The sequence below is a fragment of the Macaca thibetana genome, chromosome 4 (genome assembly GCF_024542745.1).
Source record: "Macaca thibetana thibetana isolate TM-01 chromosome 4, ASM2454274v1, whole genome shotgun sequence".
Classification (NCBI taxonomy): Eukaryota; Metazoa; Chordata; class Mammalia; order Primates; family Cercopithecidae; genus Macaca; species Macaca thibetana.
In genome coordinates this window covers 146,484,747-146,509,192 of record NC_065581.1, presented here as the reverse complement: position 1 = coordinate 146,509,192, position 24,446 = coordinate 146,484,747, and the positions used below count along the sequence as shown (strand labels likewise).

The following is a 24,446-nucleotide window of genomic DNA, read 5'->3' as shown; positions in this document are numbered from 1 at the left end:
AATTCAAAACAAAGACTTAAATGTAAGACCGAAAACATAAAAGCTCCATGACACTGATCTGGGCACAGGTTTCTTGGAAATACCTTAAAATGCACTGTCAACAAAAGCAAAAATAGACATATAGGATTGCATCAAACTAAAAAGCCTCTGTACAGCAGAAGGAACAGTTAATAGAAAGACAAGAGAGTCCACAGATTGGGAGAAAATATTTGCAAATCATAGTCTTAGGATAAGGGCCTAATATCGAAAATATACAAGGAACTCAAACTACTCAATAACGAAGAAAAAAACAAAAAAAAAACCCCACAAATAACCCTATTAAAAACCGGCAAAGGATTCCTAGGTAGAAACTTCCCTTTCTTTCTTTCTTTTTTTTTTTTTTTTTTTTTTTGAGAGGGAATCTTGTTCTGTCGCCCAGGCTACAGTGCAGCAGTGCTGTGGTGCCATCTTGGTTCATCTCGGCTCATTGCAAGCTCTGCCTTCTGGGTTCACACCATTCTTCTGCCTCAGCTTCCCGAGTAGCTGGGACTACAGGCGCCGGCCACCACGCCCAGCTAATTTTTTTTTTTTTTTTTTGTATTTTTAGTAGAGACGGGGTTTCACTGTGTTAGCCAGGATGGTCTTGATCTCCTGACCTTGTGATCCACCCGCCTTGCCCTCCCAAAGTGCTGGGATTATAGGCGTGAGCCACCGTGCCTGGCCATTAGAAACTTTTCAAAAAATGCTAAAAATCTCTAATATTCAAAGAAGTAAAGAAGTGCAAACTAAACCCACAATGAGGTATCACTCACCTCACACTTATTAGATTGGCTATTATAAAGTAAGATGAAAAGATAACAAGTGCTGGTGAGGACTTTAAGAAAAGGGAACCCTTATACATTGCTGGTGATACTGTAAATTAGTACGGCTATTTTAGAAAACAGTATGGAGGTTCCTCGAAAAACTAAAAATAGAATTACCATATGATCCAGCAATCTCACTATTGAGTACATAGCCAAAGGAATTGAAATCAGTATGCCAAAGAGATATCTGCACTCTTACGTTCATTCCAGCATCATTCACAATAACTAAGATGTGGAAACAACCTAAGTGTTCATCAGTGAACAAATGGATTTTCAAAATGTAGCATATATATGCAATGGAATACTATTCAGCCTTTAGAAAAACAAAACAGAAAATTCTGTCATTTGTGACAACATGGATGAACTTAGACAGGACATTATGTTATGTGAAATAAGCCAGGCACAGAGAGACAAATACCATATTATCTCACTTATATATGATATCTATAAAAGTCAACTCATATAAGTAGGGAATAGAATGGTGGTTACTAGAGACTGGGGGACAAATTGGGGGTTGGGGAGTAGATAAGGGAAAAAGGATACATTGCTCAATGGTAAAGCTGTAGTTACATAGAATAAGTTCTAATGTTCCATTGCACAGCAAGGTAACTACAGTGAATAATGACGTGTTGTATATTTTTAAATAGTGAAACAAGAGGATTTTAAATGTTCTCACCACAAGGAAATGATAAATATTTGAGGTAATAGATATAATAACCTGCTAATCACTGCACAATGTATACATGTATCAAAACATCACACTGTACTCTACAAATAAATACATTATTTTTCAACTAAAAGTAACATTTAAAAATGAAAGCAGGAGTAGCTTTATTAATTTCTGTTCAGAAACAGCAGACTTCAGAGGAAGGAAAGGTATCAAGGATAAAGAGGAGCATTACATAAAGATAAATGGGTTAATACTCCAAGAAGACCTAACAATCCTTAAGGTGTATGTGCTAAACAAGAGAGTATAAAAATATGTGAGGCAAAAACTGATAGAACTGCAAGGATAAATAGTTAAACCCACTAGTATAGTTGGAGACTTTAACACTCCTCTATCAGAAACAGACAGACCCAGCAAACAGTAAATCAATAAAGATGTAACTGAACATAATAACATGATCAACCAACTGGACATCTAGAGACTACTCATCCAGTAATAGCAAATTACACATTCTTCTCAAGCTCATGTGGAACATTCACCAAGAAAGACCACATTCTGAGTCAAGAGATCAAGACCAGCCTGGCCAACATGGTGAAACCCCATCTCTACTAAAAATACAAAAATAAGTTGGGCGTGGTCTGTAATCCCAGCTACTCAGGAGGCTGAGGCAGGAGAATGGCCTGAGCCTGGGAGGCGAAGGTTGCAGTGAGCCGAGATTGCACCACTGAATTCCAGCCTGGTAAGAGAGGGAGACTCCGTCTCAAAAACAAAACAAACAAACAAACAAAAGATCACACTGTGGACTACAACATACCTTAACAAATCTCAAAGGATGGAAATCATACAATGTCTATGTTTGCATCACAAGGAAATTAAACTAGAAAATAATAACAAAGGCCAGGCGCGGTGGCTCACGCCTATAATCCCAGCATTTTGGGAGGCCGAGGTGGGCAGATCTCAAGGTCAGGAGATCGAGACCATCCTGGCTAACACGGTGAAACCCCGTCTCTACTAAAAATACAAAAAATTAGTGGGGTGTGGTGGTGGGCACCTGTAGTCCCAGCTACTTGGGAGGCTGAGGCAGGAGAATGGCGTGAACCCGGGAGGCGAAGCTTGCAGTGAGCTGAGATCACGCCACTGCACTCTAGCCTGGGAGACAGTGAGACTCCGTCTCAAAAAAAAAAAAAAAAAAAGCAAGAAAATAATAACAAAAAGACAGCTGGGAAATCCCAAAATATCTGAAGATTGAACAAAACAGTTCTAAATAACACATGGTTCAAAGAAGAAATTTCAAGAGAAATTTAAAAATATTTTCAACTAAATGAAAATAAAAACATGACTTGATGGCATACACCTGTAATCCTAGCTATTCAGGAGGCTGACGCAGCAGAATCACTTGAGGCCAGGAGTTCAAGGCTGTAGTGCACAATGATTGTGCCTGGGGACAGCCACTATTCTCCAGCCTGAACAACACATCAAGGTGCAACCTATCTCTACAAAAAACAAAAAAAAAGTTTTTAAATAACTTTAAAAACCTAAGAAACACACACACACACACACACACACACAACTTACTAAAAGTTGTAGGATACAGCAAAAGCACTTAGAGGGACATTAGTGCTACTGAATGAATTCACTAGAAAAGAAGGAAGATATAAAAATCAATAATCTAAATTCCCATCTTAGGGGAAAAAAGGAAGGCCAAATGAAATACAAAGTAAGCAGAAAAAAAATCTAATCAGAAGAAAAATCAGTGAAATTGAAAATGAGAGACCAAGTGGAAAGATTCACGCCTGGAATGTCAGCACTTTGCAGAGCTGAGGTGGGAGGATCTCTTGAGCTCAGAAGTTAGAGACCAGCCTGAGCAACAAGGTGAGACACCACCTCTACCAAAATTATTTTAAAAATTAGCCAGGTGTGGTGGCACACACCTGTAGTGTCAGCTACTCAGGAGGCTGAGGTGAGAGGACCACTTGGGCCTGAGAGGTCGAGACTGCAATGAGCTGTGACTGCACCACCAAACTCCAGCCTAGGTAACACAATGAGACGGAAAGGGAAAGGGAAAAGAAAAGGGAAAGGGAAAAGAGGAAGAAAAGAAAACAAAAGAAAAGAGAAAAGGAAAGAAAAGAATAGAAAAGAAAAGAAGGAAGTCTACACAGAAAACGACAATCAACAAAACCAAAAGCTGGTTTTTAGAGAAGATGAATAAAACTCATCAGCCTCTGGACAGGATAATGAAGACAAAAATAGAAGAGACATAAATTACAAATATTAGAAATGAAAGAACATCACTACAGATCCCATGAACATTACAGCATCATAAAGAACAAACAACTCTGCCCACAAACTTGATAACCTGGATGAAATGGACCAATTCTTAAAAAATGCAGTCTGCCAAAACTCACACAAGGAGAAGCAGACAATCTGAATAGGCTTGTATCTACTAAGGATGTTGAATCAATGATTAATAACCTTCCAAAACACCAAACACCAGGACCAGATGGGTTCATTGGTAAATTTTATCAAATATTTAAGGAAGAAATTATATGAATTATTTGCAATCTCTTTCATAATACAGAGGCAGAGGGAATGATTCCTAGTTCATTGTATGAGGCCAACATTACCTTAATACCAAACCAGACAAAGACATTACAAGAAAACTGTAGGCCATATCTCTCATGAACATAGATGCCAATATCTTTAACAAAATATTAGCACATCTAATCCACGATGTATAAAAAGAATTGTATACCATGAACAAGTGTGATTTATCCTAGGTATGGAAGACTGGATCAATGTTAAAAAAATTAGTTAAGGCTGGGGGTGGTGGCTCATGCATATAATCCCAGCATTTTGGGAGGCAAAGGTGAGCGGATTGCTTGAGCTCAGAAGTTCGAAGACAAGCCTGGGCAACATGGCGAAACCCCATCTCTACAAAAAAATACAAAAATTAGATGGGCATGGTGGTGCACGCCTATAGTCCTAGCTACTCAGGAGGCTGAGATGGGAGGATCACTTGAACCTGGAAGGTAGAGGTTGCAGCGAGTCAAGACTGAGTCATTGCACTCCAGCCTGGACGACAGAATGAGACCCTGTCTCAAAAACAAACAAACAAAATCAGTTAATATAATCCATCACTTATCAACGGTCTAAGAAAGAAAAATCACAATATCAATAGATGAAGAAAAAGCATTTGACAAAATCCAACAGCCACTCATGATTAAACAACAACAACAATAATAAAAAAACTCTCAGAAAACTAGGAATAGAAGAGCAACTTCCTCAACTTTATAAACACCCTCTACAAAAAATCTGCAGCTAACATCATAGGTAATGGTGAGAAACTTGAAGCTTTCCCACCAAGATCAGGAACAAGGTAAAGATGTCCCTTCTCACCACTGCTTTTCAACATTGTACTGCAAGTCTTAGCTAATACAATAAGATGAGAAAAGGAACAAAAGGTAAACCAAATGGGAAGGAAAAACAAATGTTCTTTGTTCGCGGATAACATAATCATCTATGTAGGATGTCTGAACAAAATGAGAAAAAAAAACGCATGGAACTAATAAGTGATTATAGCAAGGTTGCAGGTTAATATGTAAAGGTCAATTGCTTTCCTATGTATCAAAAAGGAACAAGGTGATTTGACATTAAAAATACATTACCCATTACCATTGTCCGGGCACAGTGGCTCACGCCTGTAATCCCAGCACTTTGGGAGGCCGAGGCAGGTGAATCACCTGAGGTCAGGAGTTCAAGACCAGCCTGGCCAACATAGTGAAACCCTGTTTCTACTAAAAATACAAAAACCAGCTGGGCATGGTAGCAGGCATCTGTAATCCCAGCTTCTTGGGAGGCTGAGGCAGGAGAATCGCTTGAACCCAGGAGGCAGAGGTTGCAGTGAGCCGAGATTGTGCCATTGCACTCCAGCCTGGGCAACAGAGTGAGACTCCATCTCAAAAACAAACAAACAAAATTACCATTTACATTACTGCCCCCCCCCAAAATGAAAGGGGTATAAATGAATTAAATACATACAAGATTTAAAAGAGGAAAACTCTGATGAAAGTTATCAAAGAAGAACTAAATAAATGAAAAGATATTCCATTTTCATGAATAGGAAGACTTCATATTGTCAAGATGTCAGTTCTTCTTAACTTGTTCTACAGATTCAACCCAAGCTAATCAAAGTTCCAGCAAGGGCTGGGCACAGTGGCTCATATCTGTAATCCTAGCATTTTGGGAAGCCAAGGCAGGCATATTGCTTGAGTCCAGGAATTCAATAGTAGCCTGGAAACACAGGGAGACCCTGTCTCTACAAAATACCAAAAACTAGTCAGGCATGGTGGTATGTGCCTATGGTCCCAGCTACTCGGGAGACTGAGGTGGGAGCATCACTTGAGCCCAGGAGGTCAAGGCTGCAGTGAGCCATGTTCATAACACTGCACTCCGGCCTGGGCAACAGAGTGAGACCCTGTCCCCCCCCAAAAAAAAAATCTCTGAGGAATAATAAGAAGACATCTTTACACATCTTAGAATGACTGTAATCCAAAGCACTGACACCACCAAGTGACGGTGAGGATGTGGAGCAACAGGAATTGTCATTTATTGCTTCTAGGAATGCAAAATGGCACAGCCACTTTGGAAGACAATTCGGCAGTTTCTTATAAAAGCAAACAGATCTTTACCATACAATCCAGCAGCTGTGCTCCCTGGTGTTTACATAAGGTACTGGAAACTTATATGCACATAAAAACGTGCTCACAGGTGTCTATAGAAGCTTATTCATAATTGCCAAAACTTGGGGGCAACCATCTTGTCCTTCAGTAGGTAAAGGGATAAATTGTAATACATCAGACAATAAAATATCATTCATTGTTAAACACAAATGAGCTATCAGGCCATGAAAAGACATGGAGTAACCTCAACAGCATATGTTACTAAGTAAAAGAAGCCAATCTGAAAACACTACATACTGTATGATTCCAAATATATTACATTCTTGAAAAAGTAAAACCATGGAGATATTAAAAAGATCAGTGGTCGCCCGGGGTTGAAGCGAGAGAGGGATGAGGGATGAAGAGGCAGATCACAGAGGATTTGAGGACAGTAAAACTATTTTGTACAATAGCATAATGGTGGATATGTGTCACTGTACATTTGCCAAAGCCCATGAAATGTACAACACTGAGTGAATCCTAATGTAAACAATAGAATTTGAGTAGCAATGATGTGTCATTATTGGTTTATCGGTTGTAATGAATGTACCACTCTGAAACTAGCTGACACTAGAGAAGGTTGTATGCATGGCAGGGCACGGAGGGAGAATATAGGAACTATACTTTCTGTTCAGTTTTGTTGTAAGCCTAAAGCTACTCTAAAAAACAAATTTTATTAATTAATAAGAAAAAATTGTTGTGACCCTGAGTTGGGCAAAGATTTCTTACATATGACATCAAAGGTACAGTATGCAAAGAAAAATTATAAGTTGATCCTCGCCAAAGTTAAAAATGTTTGTTCTTTTACAATGTTAACATTTAAGAAATGTGAAAGATAAGCAACAGACTGGGAGAAAGTATTTGCAAATCCTTTATCTGATAAAGGACTTACACACAGAATATATAAAGAATTTGCAAAACTCAGTAAGAAGTAAACAAAATCTCACTGAAAAACTGAGCAAAAAAATTTGAACAGTCCTTTCACAAAAGAAAATATACACATAGCAAATAAGCACATGAAAATATGTTCAACATATCCCCTCCCCTTGAATCAGGGCAGAGCTTTGTGACTGCCTTGACCCATGCAGTATAGTGAAAACAATGCCATGTAATTTTCAAGGCTAGATTGTTAAAATGTTAGACATTTCTGACTTGTTTCTTGGAATGCTGGATTTTAGAGCCCAGCCACTATGTTGTAAAGAAGCCTAAGCAACCTGCAGAGAGGCCTGTGTGGACAGAAAGTGAGGACCAAGGACCCAGAGCCCGGGGTGAGCTCCCAACCTACAGCCAGCACCAATGTGCCAAGCATATGAGTAGCTATCTTTTTTTTTTTTTTTTAAATTTATTTATTATTATTATACTTTAAGTTGTAGGGTACATGTGCATAATGTGCAGGTTTGTTACATATGTATACTTGTGCCATGTTGGTGTGCTGCACCCATCAACTCGTCATTTACATCAGGTATAACTCCCAATGCAATCCCTCCCCCCGCCTCCCCATGATAGGCCCCTGTGTGTGATGTTCCCCTTCCTGAGTCCAAGTGATCTCATTGTTCAGTTCCCACCTATGAGTGAGAACATGCGGTGTTTGGTTTTCTGTTCTTGTGATAGTTTGCTAAGAATGATGGTTTCCAGCTGCATCCATGTCCCTACAAAGGACACAAACTCATCCTTTTTGATGGCTGCATAGTATTCCATGGTGTATATGTGCCACATTTTCTTAATCCAATCTGTCACTGATGGACATTTGGGTTGATTCCAAGTCTTTGCTATTGTGAATAGTGCTGCAATAAACATACGTGTGCATGTGTCTTTATAGCAGCATAATTTATAATCCTTTGGGTATATACCCAGTAATGGGATGGCTGGGTAGCTATCTTAAAAGTGGATCCTCCAGCCCCCATTTGAGCTGCCACAGCTGATGCACATGGAACAGAAAAAAACCTGCCCAAATTGCAGATCTGTAAACAAAATAAGCTGCTAAGTTTTGAAGTGGTCTATTAGTACTACATAACCTAGCCAAAACCACTAAGAGAAAGACAGACAATCTAATAGAAAAATGGAGAACGGACTTAAAATAGGTATTTCATGAAGGAGAAAGTCCTAATGGTCAATAAATACAGGAAAAGGTGCTCAACCTCATAAATAATAAGGAAAATTCAAATTAAAACTACCGTGTAATGCCATTACACACCCACGAGTACAATTAAGTATTTAAAAATCTGACAGTGCAAGTACTGGCAAGGTTGTGGGGCAAAGTCAACTCTCATGTGCTACTAATGGGAATGACAACTGATACAACTACTTTGGAAAAAGAGTTTGGCAATATCTACAAAAGTTGCAGTTATACATATTCATGTACCTCAGAAATTTCATTGCTAAGTCTGTTTCATACAGAGATTGTGAACATCTGCAACAGGAGATAGACAGGTAGAAGAGTGCTCTTCATAAAATTCTTCAGAATAGTTAAACCTGGAAACAACTGAAAAGGCTATCAACAGAAAAGATGAATAAATTGTGGTATATTCAGACTGTGGAATAATGCATAACAACTAAAAAACAAAGTAGTGGGCCTGGTGTGGTGGCTTACACCTGTAATCCCAACACTTTAGGAGGCTGAGATGAGGGATCACTTGAGGCCAGGAGTTCAAGACGAGCCTGGGCAACACAGTGAGAGTTCATCTCTACAAAAATTTTAAAAATTAGCAAGGCACGGTGGTGCATGACTGTAATCCTAGCCATTTGGGAGACTAAGGCAAGAGGACTGCTTGAGCCCAGGAGTTCCAGGCTACAGTGAGCTACGATAACACTACTGCACTTCAGCCTGGGTGACAGAGCGAGACCCTGCCTCAAAACAGAAAAATAAAAACAAAATAAAGTATTGTACAGCTAAACACAACATGGAGAGAATATTAAAAGATAATACTGATCAAAAATACATAGTCTACAATTTAATTAATGTAAAGTTAAAAAAAAGCAAAAACAAATTAATGCTAATAGACCTACAAGAAATACCATAGGAGTCTTTCAGGCTGAAATGAAAAAACACTAAGATGGCAACTCAACCCTACGTGAAGAAATAAAATGCACCAATAAGATAACTATATAGGTAAAAATGAAAGACAGCATAAATGGAACTTTGTAACTTTTCTTCTTTTATCTGATTTAAAAGAAAACTGTATAAGCACAAATTATAAAATGTGTTGACTGGCTTACAACATATGAAGATATAATTTGTATGACAATAATAGCACAAAGGGAACAGAATTATAACAAATTTTTACACACCATGAAAACTGAATTGGCATTAATCTGAACTAAACTGCTTTAAATTAAAAAGTTGGTAATAACCCCCAGGCAACCATTAGGAAAATATATTTAAATATATAAGAAACAAGAAGGGTATTAAAATGATACACTAGAAAATATATATTTAATATATTTAATGCCAAAGAGGCTGGGCACGGTGGCTCACACCTGTAATCCCAGGACTTTAGGAGGCTGAAGTGGGTGGATTGCTTGAGCTCAGATGTTCAAAACCAGCCTGGGCAACATGACAAAACCCCATCTCTACTAAAAATACAAAAATTAGCTGGGCAGGTGGCACACGCCTGTAGCCCCGGCTACTTGGGAGGCTGAGTTGGGAGAATCATTTAAGCCCAAGAGGTGGAGTTGCAGAGAGCCAAGATCATGCCACTGCATTCCAGCCTGGGCAACAGAGCAAGACCCTGTCTCAAAAACAAAACAAAACAAAAAATACGAAAGAAGGCAGAAATGGAGGAATATAAGAACAAAGAAGACATAAGACGTAGAAAACAAAGAGAAACATAGTATACATGAATCCTGCCTTGTGGGTAATTACATTAAATGTAAACAGATGAACTACTTCATGAAAAGGCAAAGGTTATTAGAATGGAGGGGAAAAAAAAAAAAAAAACCCATGATCCAACTCTGTGCTGTCTGCAAGAGACACACTTTAGACTTAAAGGCACAAATAGGTTAAAAGTGAAAGGACGGAAAAAGATATTTTGTTCAAACAATAACCAAAATAGAATTGAGGAAGCTATACTAGTATCAGTCAAAATATCTGAATACAATCTTAAAAATGCATTAATACAAGAATAGCATTCACAAGTGTAGATATAATCACATTAGATTCTGCATCGGTTAGACAGCTTCTAGAGGATCTATGGACAAAATGTGGCCAACTACCTGTTTTTGGAAATGTAATTTTATTAGAATACAATCTTACTAATTTGTTTACATACTGTCTATGGCTGCTTTCATACTATAATGGCAGAGGTAAGCAGTTGTTATAGACATTATACGGCCATCAGAATAAAAAATACTAGTATGTGGCCTTTTACAGAAAAAGGATGCCAATTCTTGATCTAGTGTTTTAATGTCCATGTTGGGACATCAAATTAAAAAAAAAAAACTAATAAAAAGAAGGAATAGGCTGGGGACAGTGGCTAATGACTGTAATCCCAGCACTTTGGGAGGCTGAGGTGGGTGGATCACTTGAGGTCAGGAGTTTGAGACCCGCCTGGCCAACATGGTGAAACCCTGTCTCTATTAATAATACAAAAATTAGCCAGGCGTGGTGGTGGGTCCCTGTAATCCCAGCCACTTGGGAGGCAAGGCAGGTGAATCACTTGAACCCAGGAGCTGGAGCTGAGATCATGCCACCGCACTCCAGCCTGGGCAACAGAGTGAGACTTCACCTCCAAAAAACAAACAAACACACACACACACACACACACACACACACACACACACACACAAAGAAAAGAAAGAATAAAAAGGGCAATGAAATAATGAAGGACATGCAAATAATACCATTTAAATAATGGTTTGTAACATTGGGTCTGTTTAGCCTAATTAAAAAAATATAGAGAATCAAAATTTTTATACACCCTGAAAACTCTTCTATGGAACAGGAATTACATAAATTTGGAGCAGCTTCAAAAGAAATTAACTGAGACGAACATGTAGAAGTCTACAAGGAACTGTTGGAAACTCAAGGTGTTTAAAGAAGAATGAGCTGCCTCACAAAATAGTGAACTTTTCATCAAAGTAAGTCAAAGTAGAATGTCCACTTGTCAGGATAGTGTAAAAAGGGATTTATGCAATGAGTAGGTAACTGCCTAAAGGACTAAAGGTTCTAAAAATCCCTTCCAAATCTATGTCTCTTAGCAGTACAGAAAGGCCTTTTAGCCATTTCCTGAAATCTGTGGCAAAGGTAATTAAAAACTAAGACACCTAAGTATTTCTTCCCACGTTTGTTAATTCTTTGAATGCAAAAGATAGAAGGCAAACAAAGTTGTCTCTTTGTCTCTGCCTTATGAGAGGCAAGAAGAGGGAAATAAATAGTACTCCTAATTATTAAAAGGTGATTATATTCAAGATGTCTTTCTTTTTAAACTTTGGGTTTTTAGTACTGAAATAGGGAGGTTAGTAGAAGGCAGCCAGGGGGCAAAGGGATGAGTACCAATTCATTCTTTCTTCTTGTAGAGGATTCCTGTGTTCAACAATTCGGCAAACATTTGTTGTTAATATCAAAGTATACTAGTCTCTCCTTATCCACAGGGGATACGTTCCAAGGCCCTCAGTGCATGCCTGAAAGTGTGGATAGTACTGAACCCCGTATACACTATGTTTTTCTTACACATACAAACCTAAGATAAGGTAAGTTATAAATTAGGCACAGAGATTAACAAAAAATAACAATAGAACAATTATAACAATATACTGCAATAAAAGTTAGGTGAATGTGGCCTTTCTCAAAATATCTTACTGTAATGTATGCATCTATTTTCAGACAGTGGTTGACTATGGGAAATTGAAACCATGCAAAGCAAAACCCCGGATGAACTACTGTATGCACTAAAGTAGTAAGCATAACGCACTAATGTAGTAAGCATAATGCACTGAAGTACTATGTCAGCCAAGGATTAAGTGTAATTTTATAATAATGTTTAATTTATACACCCTAACCTTCCTGAGCCCCACCTTTTTCAATCCTGCCTTCCTCCCCATCTAGATAAGAATGTTTCCTTCCTCCTTGAAACTTTCCATTTCCCAACTAGTAACTCCAGTCAATACATAGTTATACACACCCTTCCAAAAAACAGCACTCATCTTCCTGTTGACTTGTAGTGTTTGTATCCGATGGTAAAACTCAGTGAGAGAGTCAATGTGTGGAATTTATTGTATAAGTATTACATTTTCTCTCTGAGGACATGGAACTAGTGGCCAAATAAAGCTTCATTAAAAGCACTAAGGGAGGAAAAATGGCACCAGAGATTACTAGCAAACCAGGAATAATGACTGCACTTAGAAAAACTGAACGGTGAAAAGAGGGTTAAAAAATTAAAAACATCACTGCAGAGGTTTCACTTCTGCAATGGCAGTGTGAGGAGCTCCATGGACATCCTCCTCACTGAATCAAGTATAACTGGTGAAAATTATTTTTTTAAATCCAACCATTTATATAGACTATGGAAAATCTAAGGGCTTACAGTAAATGAAGAAACATTTATTCATTGAAATCTAAAACTTGGTAAGAATAGTGAGAGTCTATGACACTAAATCATGACCTGCTTCCTGCTTCTCCCCTTCTCTCCCCACTTAGCTGGATGGAGGCTTCGCTACAGGTGAGTGTGGTCAAGAAGAGGAGCGCCCTATGAGCTCTTAACCAAGGGGTAAGATACTGGCACCAGGAGGGGTAGAAAGCATTTCTCATCCCCTCCACCTGTGAGGTACAGAGGCTATATTGCTGGTGACTGTGGCCAAGAGGTCACAATCTTCCTTCCTCCACCCAATCAATCCCAACACACAAAGCAGAGGATCTACCACAGGTGTGACAGGCAAAGAATCATGGGCACCCCAATTGCTTTCAATCCAGCTCACTCATAAAGTAAAGGTTCCACCTGGAAAGACAAAGCCAATAAGGACAGAGGCTACCATTTCCACCCACTGGCTGGAGCAGTAACTCAGAGAGTTTGACAGTGGGAGAGAGAGTCCACAAAAACAGGGAAAGGGAAATCTGAATCTTCCCCCACAAGAAACTGACTTTATTTGGAGCAAAGTGCAAGGAAGTTCAAGCCTAATGGAGATTTTGGTAGCAAGTAACAAAAAGGTTAGTAGCTCTATTATAGCTATATGCTAAACCATAGGCCAGCTAGTTTACCATAGAGAACCAGGAAAACAGCCAGCCAACAAGAGCACTTCTGGGGTCAGAACAAACCTCAAATACTAGACTCAAAAAAGTATCCCTGACTAAATTTAATTGGACCAGAGTGCTGAGCAACTTATCCTCAGGGCATTGCCAAAAAGAACAGAGCAATCAAGAATTAGAGCCTACCAGCTGAGTATGACACCAAACAGCGCAGATAGCTTAACAGAGATCAAGGAGAGAGTCAAGGAAAGGTTGGTTAAAATTATCATGCTAACAGTGACTGTACACATGTAAAGGCTGTTGCCTCTGAGGAGTAACACCAGAGACTTCAAACTGTGAGGAGACACAGACTTCAAGAACCTAGCCAAGTTACTAAACAAACAAGCAAACAACAATAAAAAAAAGGACAGAAAACAAGGCCTGGAGAAGGAGGAGAATTAATATAAAGAACTGGTACAATATACTAAATTAAAATATCCAGTTTTTAACAAAGAAGTGTAAAATGTGCAAAGAAACAGGAAAATGTGGCCCACACACAGGGAGAAAAAGACAACAGAAGCTGCCTGTGAGAGGATCCAGAGATGTCACATGTCGTGGGCAAAGACTTCAAAGTAGCCATTTTAAATGTGCTCAAACATGCCAAAAAAAAAAAAGTATGATGACAATGTCTCAACAAATAGAGAATATCAAGAAAGAGATAAAAAGGATTTTTAAAAACCAAGTAAGAATTCTGGATTTGAAATGTACAACAATTGAAACAAAAAATTCACTAGATGGCTCAAAAGTAAACCTGAAATTGCAGAAGAAAACGTCAGCAAACTTTAAGAGAGATCAGTTGAAATTATGCAATCCAAAGAACAGAGGTAAAGGGCAAGACAAAAAATAGCAGAGCATCAGAGAAATGTTGTGCACCTTTAATCAGAACAATATACATATATTGGGAATACCAGAAGGAGGGAAACTAAAAGGAGTAGAAAAAAATGACTGAAAACTCTCCAAATTAGATGAAAAACAATAGACTATACATTCAAAAAGTTCAACAAAATCCAAGTAGGATATACGTTTTAAAAAATCCACACCCATAAATCATAGTAGAAATGCTGAAAACTGAAGATAAACAGAAAATTTTAAATCAATCAGAGAACAACTCTTCATTTATAAGGAGCCACAATAAAATTAAGAGCTGACTTCTCATCAGAAACAGTGGAGGCCAGAGGCAGTGGGATTACATATTCAAAGTACTAAAGGAAAAAAAATCCAACCCAGAGTCTGATATTCAGCAAAACTCTCTTTCAAAAATTATGGGAAAATAAAAACATTCCCAGATAAACAAAAACTGGGAGCATCAGTAGCTAGCAGACATGCCTTAAAAGAATTACTAAAGGCAGTTCTTCAAGTTGAAAACAAATCTCTCTGGGTGATAATTCAAATTGAAAAAAGAATGAGCACTGGCAAAGGTAATTATGTAACTAGAAAAAAACAGTTTAGAGACACATATCTTTTCTAAACTGATTTAAAAAGCAATTGTTTTAAAAAAGTATATAATTGTATTGTTGGGCCTATAACATATACAAATGCAATATATTTGGCAGTAACAGCAAAAGAATGCAGGTGGAAAGAAAGCTATATTGGATTAAGGAAATGACTCCAGATGGTAACTCAAATCTACAAGAACAAATGAAGAGAGCCAGAAATAGTAATTAAGAAAGTTAATATAACAAACTCTTGCTCTTCCTTTTCTGAGCTTCTTCAAAAGGTATAAAATTACATAAAACAATAATTATACCAATGTATTTTTGTGTTTGTAACATATATAGAAGAAATATGTATAACAATTATAGCATAAAAAGGGGAAAATGGTATAGAATTGCACAGGGGTAACATTTCTATATCTCACTGAAATAAAATAAGTCTACATCTGAAACACTGTGATACATTAAGTAAGCCCTATAACAACCACTAAGGAACTCATAACAAAAATAGAGAAAAATCATTAAAGAAATAAAAAATGCTATACTAGAAAATATTCATTTGATACAAAGGAAAGCAGTAAAAAAGGAATTAAAAAAAAACCAAAACGACTTGAGACATACAGAAGACAAAACGTAAAATGGCAGATAGGAATACAACCGTACCAGTAACATTAAATGTGAATGGATTGAACAATCCAATCAAAAGGCATATATTGACAGCATGGATATAAAAAAGAACCAACTATATGCTATCTACAAGAGATATTTTAGATTCAAAGAAGCAAATGGGTTGAAAGTAAAAGGATGGAAAAACATATGTATGTAAACATCAATGAGAAAGCTCTAGTATTTATAATATCAGACAAAAGATTTTTAAATTAAAAAAATTATTAGCAATTAAAAGGTGCATTTTAAAAGGATAAAAGCATCAATTCATCAGGATAATATAACTAGGCAGATCAACAAAGAACCCTAAGATTAAAACAATAGCCGGCCGGGCACGGTGGCTCACACCTGTAATCCCAGAACTTTGGGAGGCCGAGGTGGGCGGATCACAAGGTCAGGAGATCGAGACCATCCTGGCTAACACGGTGAAAACCTTGTCTCTACTAAAAATATAAAAAATAAGCCAGGCATGGTGGCGGGTGCCTGTAGTCCCAGCTACTCAGGCGGCTGACGCAGGAAAATGGCTTGAACTCAGGAGGCGGAGCTTGCAGTGAGCCGAGATGGCCCTACTGCACTCCAGCCTGGAAGACAGAGCAAGACTCCATCTCAAACATAAAAAATGAAAAATAAAATAACAAAGAAGATCTCAAATCAGTAATCTAAGCTTCTATGTTAAGATACCGGAAAAAAATAAGAGCAAACTAAACTACTGGCAAGCACAGGAAGGAAATAATAAATATTAGAGCAGAAATTAATGAAATAGAGAATAAAAACAGAGAAAATTAATGAAACCAAAAGTTGACAATCCTTTAGCTAGACTGACCAAACAAAAAAGAAAGAATCAAATTAGTAAAGTCAGGAATCAAAGATAGGGCATTATTATTCAAAGTCAAAAGGATTGTAAAGGAACAGCATAAACAATTTTACATCAACCAATTAAGTAACTTAGATGAAACTGACAAATCCCTAGAACTATACCAACTACTGAAACTAACTCAAGGAGAAAAAAAAACCTGACTAGACTATAAACAAGAGGCTGAATTAGTAATAATAATAATTTTTAACACCACCCATAAAGAAAAACAACACAGATAACTTCATTGGTGAATTCTACCAAAAATTTAAAGAATCAAATACCAAATTTTCACAAACTCTTCTATAGAGAGAAAAGAGGGAGAAATACTTCCTAATTCATTCTATGAGGCAGTATTGCCCATACACCACAAATCAGACACAGACATCATCAGAATACTAAAGATCAATATCACTTATGGATACAGATGCAAAAATCCTCAACAAAATACTAGCAAACTAAATCTTGCATTATGTAGAAAGGATTATACACCATGAGCAACTGGAATTCACTCCAGGAATGCAAGGTTCATTTAACACTTGAAAAATCAATCAATATAGTATTCTCGTTAGTAGAATAAGGGACCAAAAAAAAAAAAAAAAAAAAAAAAAAAAAAACACCCCCCCCCCCACACACACACACACAAAGAAAAGCACATGATCATCTCAACAGAAACAGGAGAAGCATTTGACAAAATTCAATACCCTTTCATGATAAAAAACATCCAACAAACTAAGAACAAAGGAGTTTCCTCAACCTGACAAAAGGCATCTACAAAAAACTCACAGCTAATATCATTTTTAGTGATAAAAGACTGAAAATTTTCCCATTAAGATCAGGAACGAGAGAGAGAGTTTTCTGTCACTATGTCTATTCAACATTGTACTGCTGGTTATAGGCAGGGAAATTAGGCCAAAAAAAAGAGAGAAAGAAAGAAAAAGAAACAAGAGGCATCCAGAAGGAAAAGGGAGAAATAAAACTATCTCTATTTACAGATAACATGATCTTGTATACAGAAAATCCTTAGAAATTTATTGAAATTCATAAATGGCCTCAGCTAGACTGATGGATATAAAAAAAAATCAATTGTATGTCTACACACTTGGCAAAGAAGAATCCGAATATAATTTAGAAAAATATTTCCATTACAATAGCATCAAAAAGAATAAAATATGTAGGAATAAATTTAACGAAGAATATACAAAGCTTATACTATGAAGACAACAGGCAGGTGTGGCGGCTCACACTGTAATCTCAGCACTTCAAGAGGCTGAAGTGGGAGGGTGGCTTGAGGTCAAGAGTTTGAGACTAGCTCGGGCAATACAGTGAGACCCTTGTCTCTACAAAAAATTTTTAAACAATTAGCTGGGTGTGGTAGCACACACACACCTGTAGTCCTTGCTACTCTGCAGACTGACATTGCGGGATCGCCTGAGCCCAGAAGTTCAAGGCTGCAGTGAGCTATCATTATGCCACTGTGCTCCAGCCTAAAAAATCAAAAAAACAAAGAAGGAAAACTACAAAACATTATTCAAAGAAATTAAAGGCAAACTAAATAAATGAAGACATCTCATGTTTACTGATTGGAAGGCACTATCATGAAGCGGCAATACTCCCCAAAGGAATGTATAGATTCATTGCGATCCCTGTCACAATCCCAGGTGGCTTCTTTGCAGAATTGATAGAGTGATACTAAAATTCATATGAAAATTCAAGGGATGCCAAACAGCCAATATTGAAAAAGAAGAACAAGGTTGGAGGACTGACACTTCCTGATTTCAAAACATACTACACAAACCTAAAGTTATCAAGACAATGTAGCAGTAGCATAAGGACATAGGATCAACAGAACAGAATTGATTGTCCAGAAATAGACCCATACATTTAAGGTCAATTCATTTTGAGACAGGTTCCAAGCCAATTCATTAGGAAAATAGTCTTTTCAACAGATGCTGCTGGGAAATTGGACAAGCACATGCAAAAGTATGAATTCAGACCCCTTCACACCATATACAAAAATTAATTCAAACTTGATCAAAGACCCAAATCTAAAGTGCTAAAAGAATAAAACTCTTAGAAGAAAACTCAGGTGTAAATCTTCATGACATTGGATTAGGCAATGGTTTTTGAGAAATGACATCAAAAGCACAATCCAACATAACAAAAATAGATTAAATGGGCATGATCAAAACTAAAAGCTTTTACACTGCAAAGGACACCACCAAGAAAATTAAAAGATAATCCAAAGAATTAGAGAAACTTCTTGCAAATCATGTTTTGACAAAAGACTTTTACGTAGAACACATAAGGAACTCTTACAACTCAATAATAAAAAGACAAATGACCCAATTTTAAAAATAGGCAAAGAGCTGGCATGGTGGCATGCTCCTGTAGTTCCACCTACTCAGGAGGTTGAGGTGGAAGATCACTTGAGCCCAGGAGTTCAAGTCCAGCCAGGGCAACAGAGTGAAACTCCATCTGTATTTAAAAAAGGGGTGGAGGGGGTGGTTAATGATCTGAACAGACAATTCTCCACAGAAGATATACATAGGGCCAATAAGCATATGAAAGCTGCTCAACATCTTTAGCCATCAGAGAAATATAAACCAAAACCACAACGAGATACTACTTCACGCACCACCACAGCTATAATCAAAAAGATATAACAGCAAGTGTTGGTGGGAATATGGAGAAATTGGAATGCTGGTGGGAATGTAAAATGGCACAGCCACTTTAACAAACAGTCTGGTGGCCGGGCGCAGTGGCTCACGCCTGTAATCCCAGCACTTTGGGAGGCAGCGGTGGGCAGATCACGAGGTCAGGAGATCAAGACCATCCTGGCTGACATAGTGAAACCCCGTCTCTACTAAAAATACAAAAAAGCTGGGCATGGTGGCGGGTGTCTGTAGTCCCAGCTACTCAGGAGGCTGAGGCAGGAGAATGGCGTGAACCCGGAAGGCAGAGCTTGCAGTGAGCCTAGATCACTGCACTCCAGCCTGGGCAACAGAGTGAGACTCGTCTCAACACAAACAAACAAACAAGCAACAGTCTGGTAGCTCCTCAAAAAGAGTTACAATATCTGACCCAACAATTCCACTCCTAAGCATAAACCTAGAGAAATGAAAAAATTTGTACACAAATGTTAATAGCAGCATTGTGCATAATAGCCAAAAAGTAGAAACAACCTAGATGTCCATCAACTGACAAATAAAATGTGGTATAACTATACAATGAAATATTATTGGGTAATAAAAAGGAATAAAGCATCAATATATGACACAACATGAATGAAAGCATCAAAAACATAAGTTATGCTTCAAAGATGCTGGTCATAAAAGACTACATATTGTTAGATTCCGTTTATATGAAATGTCTAGAATAGGCAAAACTACACAGACAGAAAGTAATTCAATGCTTGCCTACTGCTTGGGGGATATGCTGGGAAGGGGGATGTGCTAAAGACTACAAAGTATCTTTCTGAGATCATGAAAATACTCTAAAATTGATTGTGATGATGGCTGCACACCTCTGAATATTCTAAAAACTACTGACTCAGACGCTTTAAATGAGCGAATTAAATGTTACATGAATGCTATCTCAATAAAGCTGTTATCTAAAAAAATTACTGTGTAATCATACCAGAGGGTACTTGGATGTGGATTCTTTGTATGCCGGATTCAAAGCCTTAGCAGGCACAAATTCTACCAACCAAATTTCTACCAATTAATTACCTATTAGCTCATTTGTGAAGCATTTCCCCTCCCTATCCTTTCTGGTTTTTGACTCTTTCTAAATGATCATGCATATGAGGCCTCCAATCTCACAAAGCCTATTTGCCTAGCTTCTGCCAAGCATGACTCCATCTAATGTCATTTGTCTCTATAGTAACCAACTAGAAAAGCTGCTATGCTTAGCAATGGCTTTGTACAAGCAGTGGTCTAGCCTAGAGATGTTTTAAAGATTTGAGTCCTCTCTACTGATTACTGCTTTTTTTCCTGGTATTAAAAAGTGAACCTCTGATGAATGAGAGCAGTAGAGGGTTAGAGAGAAAAGGATGGAATATACTACAAAACATGAAGGAAGATGGACTGCAAGTAGAGACTGAGTTCAAGAGGAAATGAGTTTAGAAGGACCTTGATTGATAAGAGGACTAAGAAGACATGGACAAAAAACTAAGTACAAAAGACAGAAAATAATTTTTAGGCATTTCCATTCATATTCTTCTGGTCAAAAACAACATAATGATATAAACACCAAGAAACTGCCAATAAACGTAATTACAGTGCTTCAGAAAGTTGACTGATGTAATGTATGGTTATCTAAAAGGTATTTTACAGTATAGTCCAGCTACGGATAAGGGATCAGATATAGCTTATATCTTCAACAAACTTCTAACACAATGGTGGGTAGCAAAGAACACAAAACAGTGAAACTTTTATTAGTGAGGTGGAGCAGAGAAGGGGAGAGGGTACACTATGTAACAGACATGGAAACCTTATAAAAACTATAAGGATACATTCCAGGATGTGTAGTTCCATCCCCTACAACTTCCAAGGGATGCCTTTTTCAATAGGAGGCTTGACATCTTTAATACTCCTGTGTGGAGCCTCCCCCAGCTTTGCCTTGGCTGGGTCTCCTTCTCTCTCCCAGTATGCACCTGGACCAACCTCATTAATGGAGCTTTGTTCCTCAAGAGTTCATTAATCAAGTAATTACTGGAGTGTCCGCCAGCCTGTGGGTTCTTCCAGAAAATGATAGCAATCTATTTTTTCTACATACGAAGCCCACTCTAAAATTTACCTGACATGGTGGAGAGTACAAAGGTAGGACAGTCATCAGAGGAACGGGTTTCTGAGCACCAGCATCCTCATTTGTTATATGGGATGATATCTTACCCTCCTACCATTCCTGTTTGTGAGGCTCAAAAACATAGGTATTTTAAAGTTTTTTACAAATGGTCAAGAAAACACTTTTTCTTTTGCCTATTTTAACATAACTGGTTACAGGTGCATCTAACACTTCCTATTCTGCATCATACTTATTTGATTAGTTACCTTTCCTACTGAACCATAAGGTCTTTGTATGTCTTTGACTATTTCTCATAGAGCCTAGCATAAAATTTTCACACAAAAAACGCTCTCTGTATGTATGTAAAGAATTATTATTGAAATCATTATTGTACAATTTACTCCATTTAGAAATGTCCATGGACTCCATCAAATCTCTAGTCTACATTTATACAGAAAATTTTATTTAAAACTATCATTAAATTTTGACCTATTTCTAATAAATAAAAAGGAGCCTTTTAAACTAACTAAAGACCATATTAAAACAAGCCTTACATGAGAAAAATTTTTAAGTTGGTAATAATACAAATGAGAAGATAATTCAACACAGTGATAGTATAATTACCCCAGGTGGAAATCTAGATTTGAACAAAAGCTAGAGATTAGTACTTCCATTCCTATGATAACTTTTGCAGTAGGCAGGGGCTGACACTCAATTTAATTCCTAGTTCTAATATATTTTAATTTGGCACATTTTGATTTAATTCAATTCTAGTATATTTGAATTCGCTCTTTCATCTCGTTTTGGGTATGACCTCAACTTGACTTCAAGTTTCACTTCTCTGTAGAAGAGTCGTGAATCCATGCAAGGAAGCTGCATCTTGTGTCTTCAGAATTCAAGCTATATGCCCAGTGGTATATACTTCCTCTAAAGAATGGCAACAGCACACCACTCCACATATGCCACACCCTTACTGGCATGGCTGAACGACCACGTCATTTCACCCACAGGAAGTGCTTGGGAACTGATCAATATTTGGATTCAGTAAGATTATATTCTCAAATAAGTTTAGTTCTGAGGGGAAAAATATCTTACAACTATATTAGGTTGTTAGAGTTGCCATAACAAAATCTCACTCACTGGGTGGCTTAAACAATAGAAATTTATTTTCTCACAGTTCTGGAAGCTAGAAATCCAAGATCACAGTGTTGGCAGGTTTGGTTTATTCTACAGCCTCTTTGCTTGGCTTGCAAATAGCCACCTTTTTGCTGTGTTTCCTCTATGTGCGTGTGACCCTGGTGCTTCTCTGTAAATCTAAATTTCCCCTTATGAGGATGCCAGTGAGATTAGATCAGGGCCCACCCTAACCACCTCATTTAACTTAATCTCCAAATACAGTCACATTCTGAGGTACCAGGGATTAGTCCTTCAACATACGAATTTGGGGGAGACATAATTCAGTCTAAAACAACAAGTAACTAGTTTCATTTATTTTTGCCCTAAGCACTAGCTTAGGCTTTGTTCATCTTAGAGCTGATAAAATCTCTCTTAGCCATCCTTCCCCCAAGTAACCCATAGTGAGAAGCGATTGGAGGATTACATTCCATGCAGCCCTCCAAACATCATGTGGGACCCCCTTGGGTACTTAATAAAGGAAGATATTCACAGTGACCCATCTGTTGTACAATTAGCTGTTTGGGAGTCATCAAAGTTGTTCAGCAACAGGTCCTATTGATTGCCTCTGAAACCACACAGAGGCTTTCACAATTCTTTTTTTCCTACAGCATACCAGTTAAATTAGAAATATGCCAGGAGATATCTGAGGAATCCTTTTGGATCTCTCCTGGAGTAAGGTAGTGTCAATGGTGAGGAAACTACTGAACAAAGTGTTCAACGACCCTTTAGTATTTCTGACAAGCAATAATACAAGAGTTAAGACAGGAGAAGCCTGGAGCTAATTCTTGCAGCTTCCAGTGAAATGTCGGGGAATCTTTTCTTCTTAAATACTGTTGTATATGGTATATGACGTGTTAAACGAAAAGTTTCAAAGAAAATAAGCCAAATTAGTGGTATCCAGGTAGATCTTCTCAGTCCTTCATGCTGCACATCCACCAAAAGTGAGTTTTATAACGAGTCTAACTGTAACACTTACGGTCAGACTGCAAAATGCACCTGATTTTAACAAGCATAAAATGTCATTTTTATGAGAATGACTAGACTCTCCTCTTAAGAGTACCTGTAATAATCACACAGCTGCATACACCAGTCTCACAGGAGTTTTAATCTTCAAATGGTCATTTTACCTTACACATACAGAGTGTCTTACAGCATATAGCAATTTCCACTTTATCTTAGCTAGTGTTAGAACCAGCACCAATAACAATGAAGAGTATATGGTTTATCAGTCACAAAAATCTGTGTCTATCACCATGGTTTGACTCTTAATACTCTAATGTCACAAACAACTGGCTTGAAGAAGTCTTTCCTGGTAGGTCCTATATCTAACTGTTCAATCCATGACAAAAAAAGGGAACTCTTCCCCACTCTAACTGGTCTTCCTAAATGTAGGAGGGGCTGACATTAGCTGTCTCACATTAACTTTCAAAGGACCATCAGATGAAAACGTTTCATCAAAAGCCACCTACTTAAGTATGAACAATGCCCAAAGAATGACAAATCAAAATTCTGGGCACTATCCTAAGAGAAAACTCTTCCAGAACAGATACTTCAGAATTAATTTTCTCTCTGAATTTGGCCAAGTTTGGTGGTTTCATTCACAACATTTAAGGAAAAAAGTGACGGTTTATGGATAGCAGGTAATAAAAACAAATGTTTATACCACTTACTAGTAATAGAAACGGTTTAGGCTCACAAATGTGTTAAAGCTTTCTCTTTCCCCGCAATGGTAGTCAAACAGCATAAACGAATCAACATTTCCTCAGTTCAGATCTCAACTGGTTACAGGCAAGCAAGGGCTCCTCAGAATTTGCTTTACTAATGGTTTAGGTCAGAAATTTTTTTGAAGATCAAATGTCTTGCTATGTCTTCGTGTTCTTTTTCCCATCTCTATTATGTGTGTTGCCCTGTTGGTCTCCTGACACTTCCATTTTCTCCTTTTATGTTCCTGCTATGCTCTCCCAATGGCAGTAACCTAGGGTATAACTGATCACACCTCTTGTGATTTTTTTCTTATTCTAGGACTTTCCAGATCTGGACTCCGAAGAAGACGCCCAGGTGTAAGCCCAAAGGTTACCTATTTA

At 37.8% G+C, this 24,446-nt stretch overlaps 1 protein-coding gene across 1 annotated transcript in view; it reads right to left on the bottom strand.

Moving 5' to 3' along the window:
• Positions 1-24,446, bottom strand: part of MCM9 (minichromosome maintenance 9 homologous recombination repair factor) — a 122,567-nt gene that overhangs the window by 56,134 nt on the left and 41,987 nt on the right. The window lies entirely within an intron of this gene.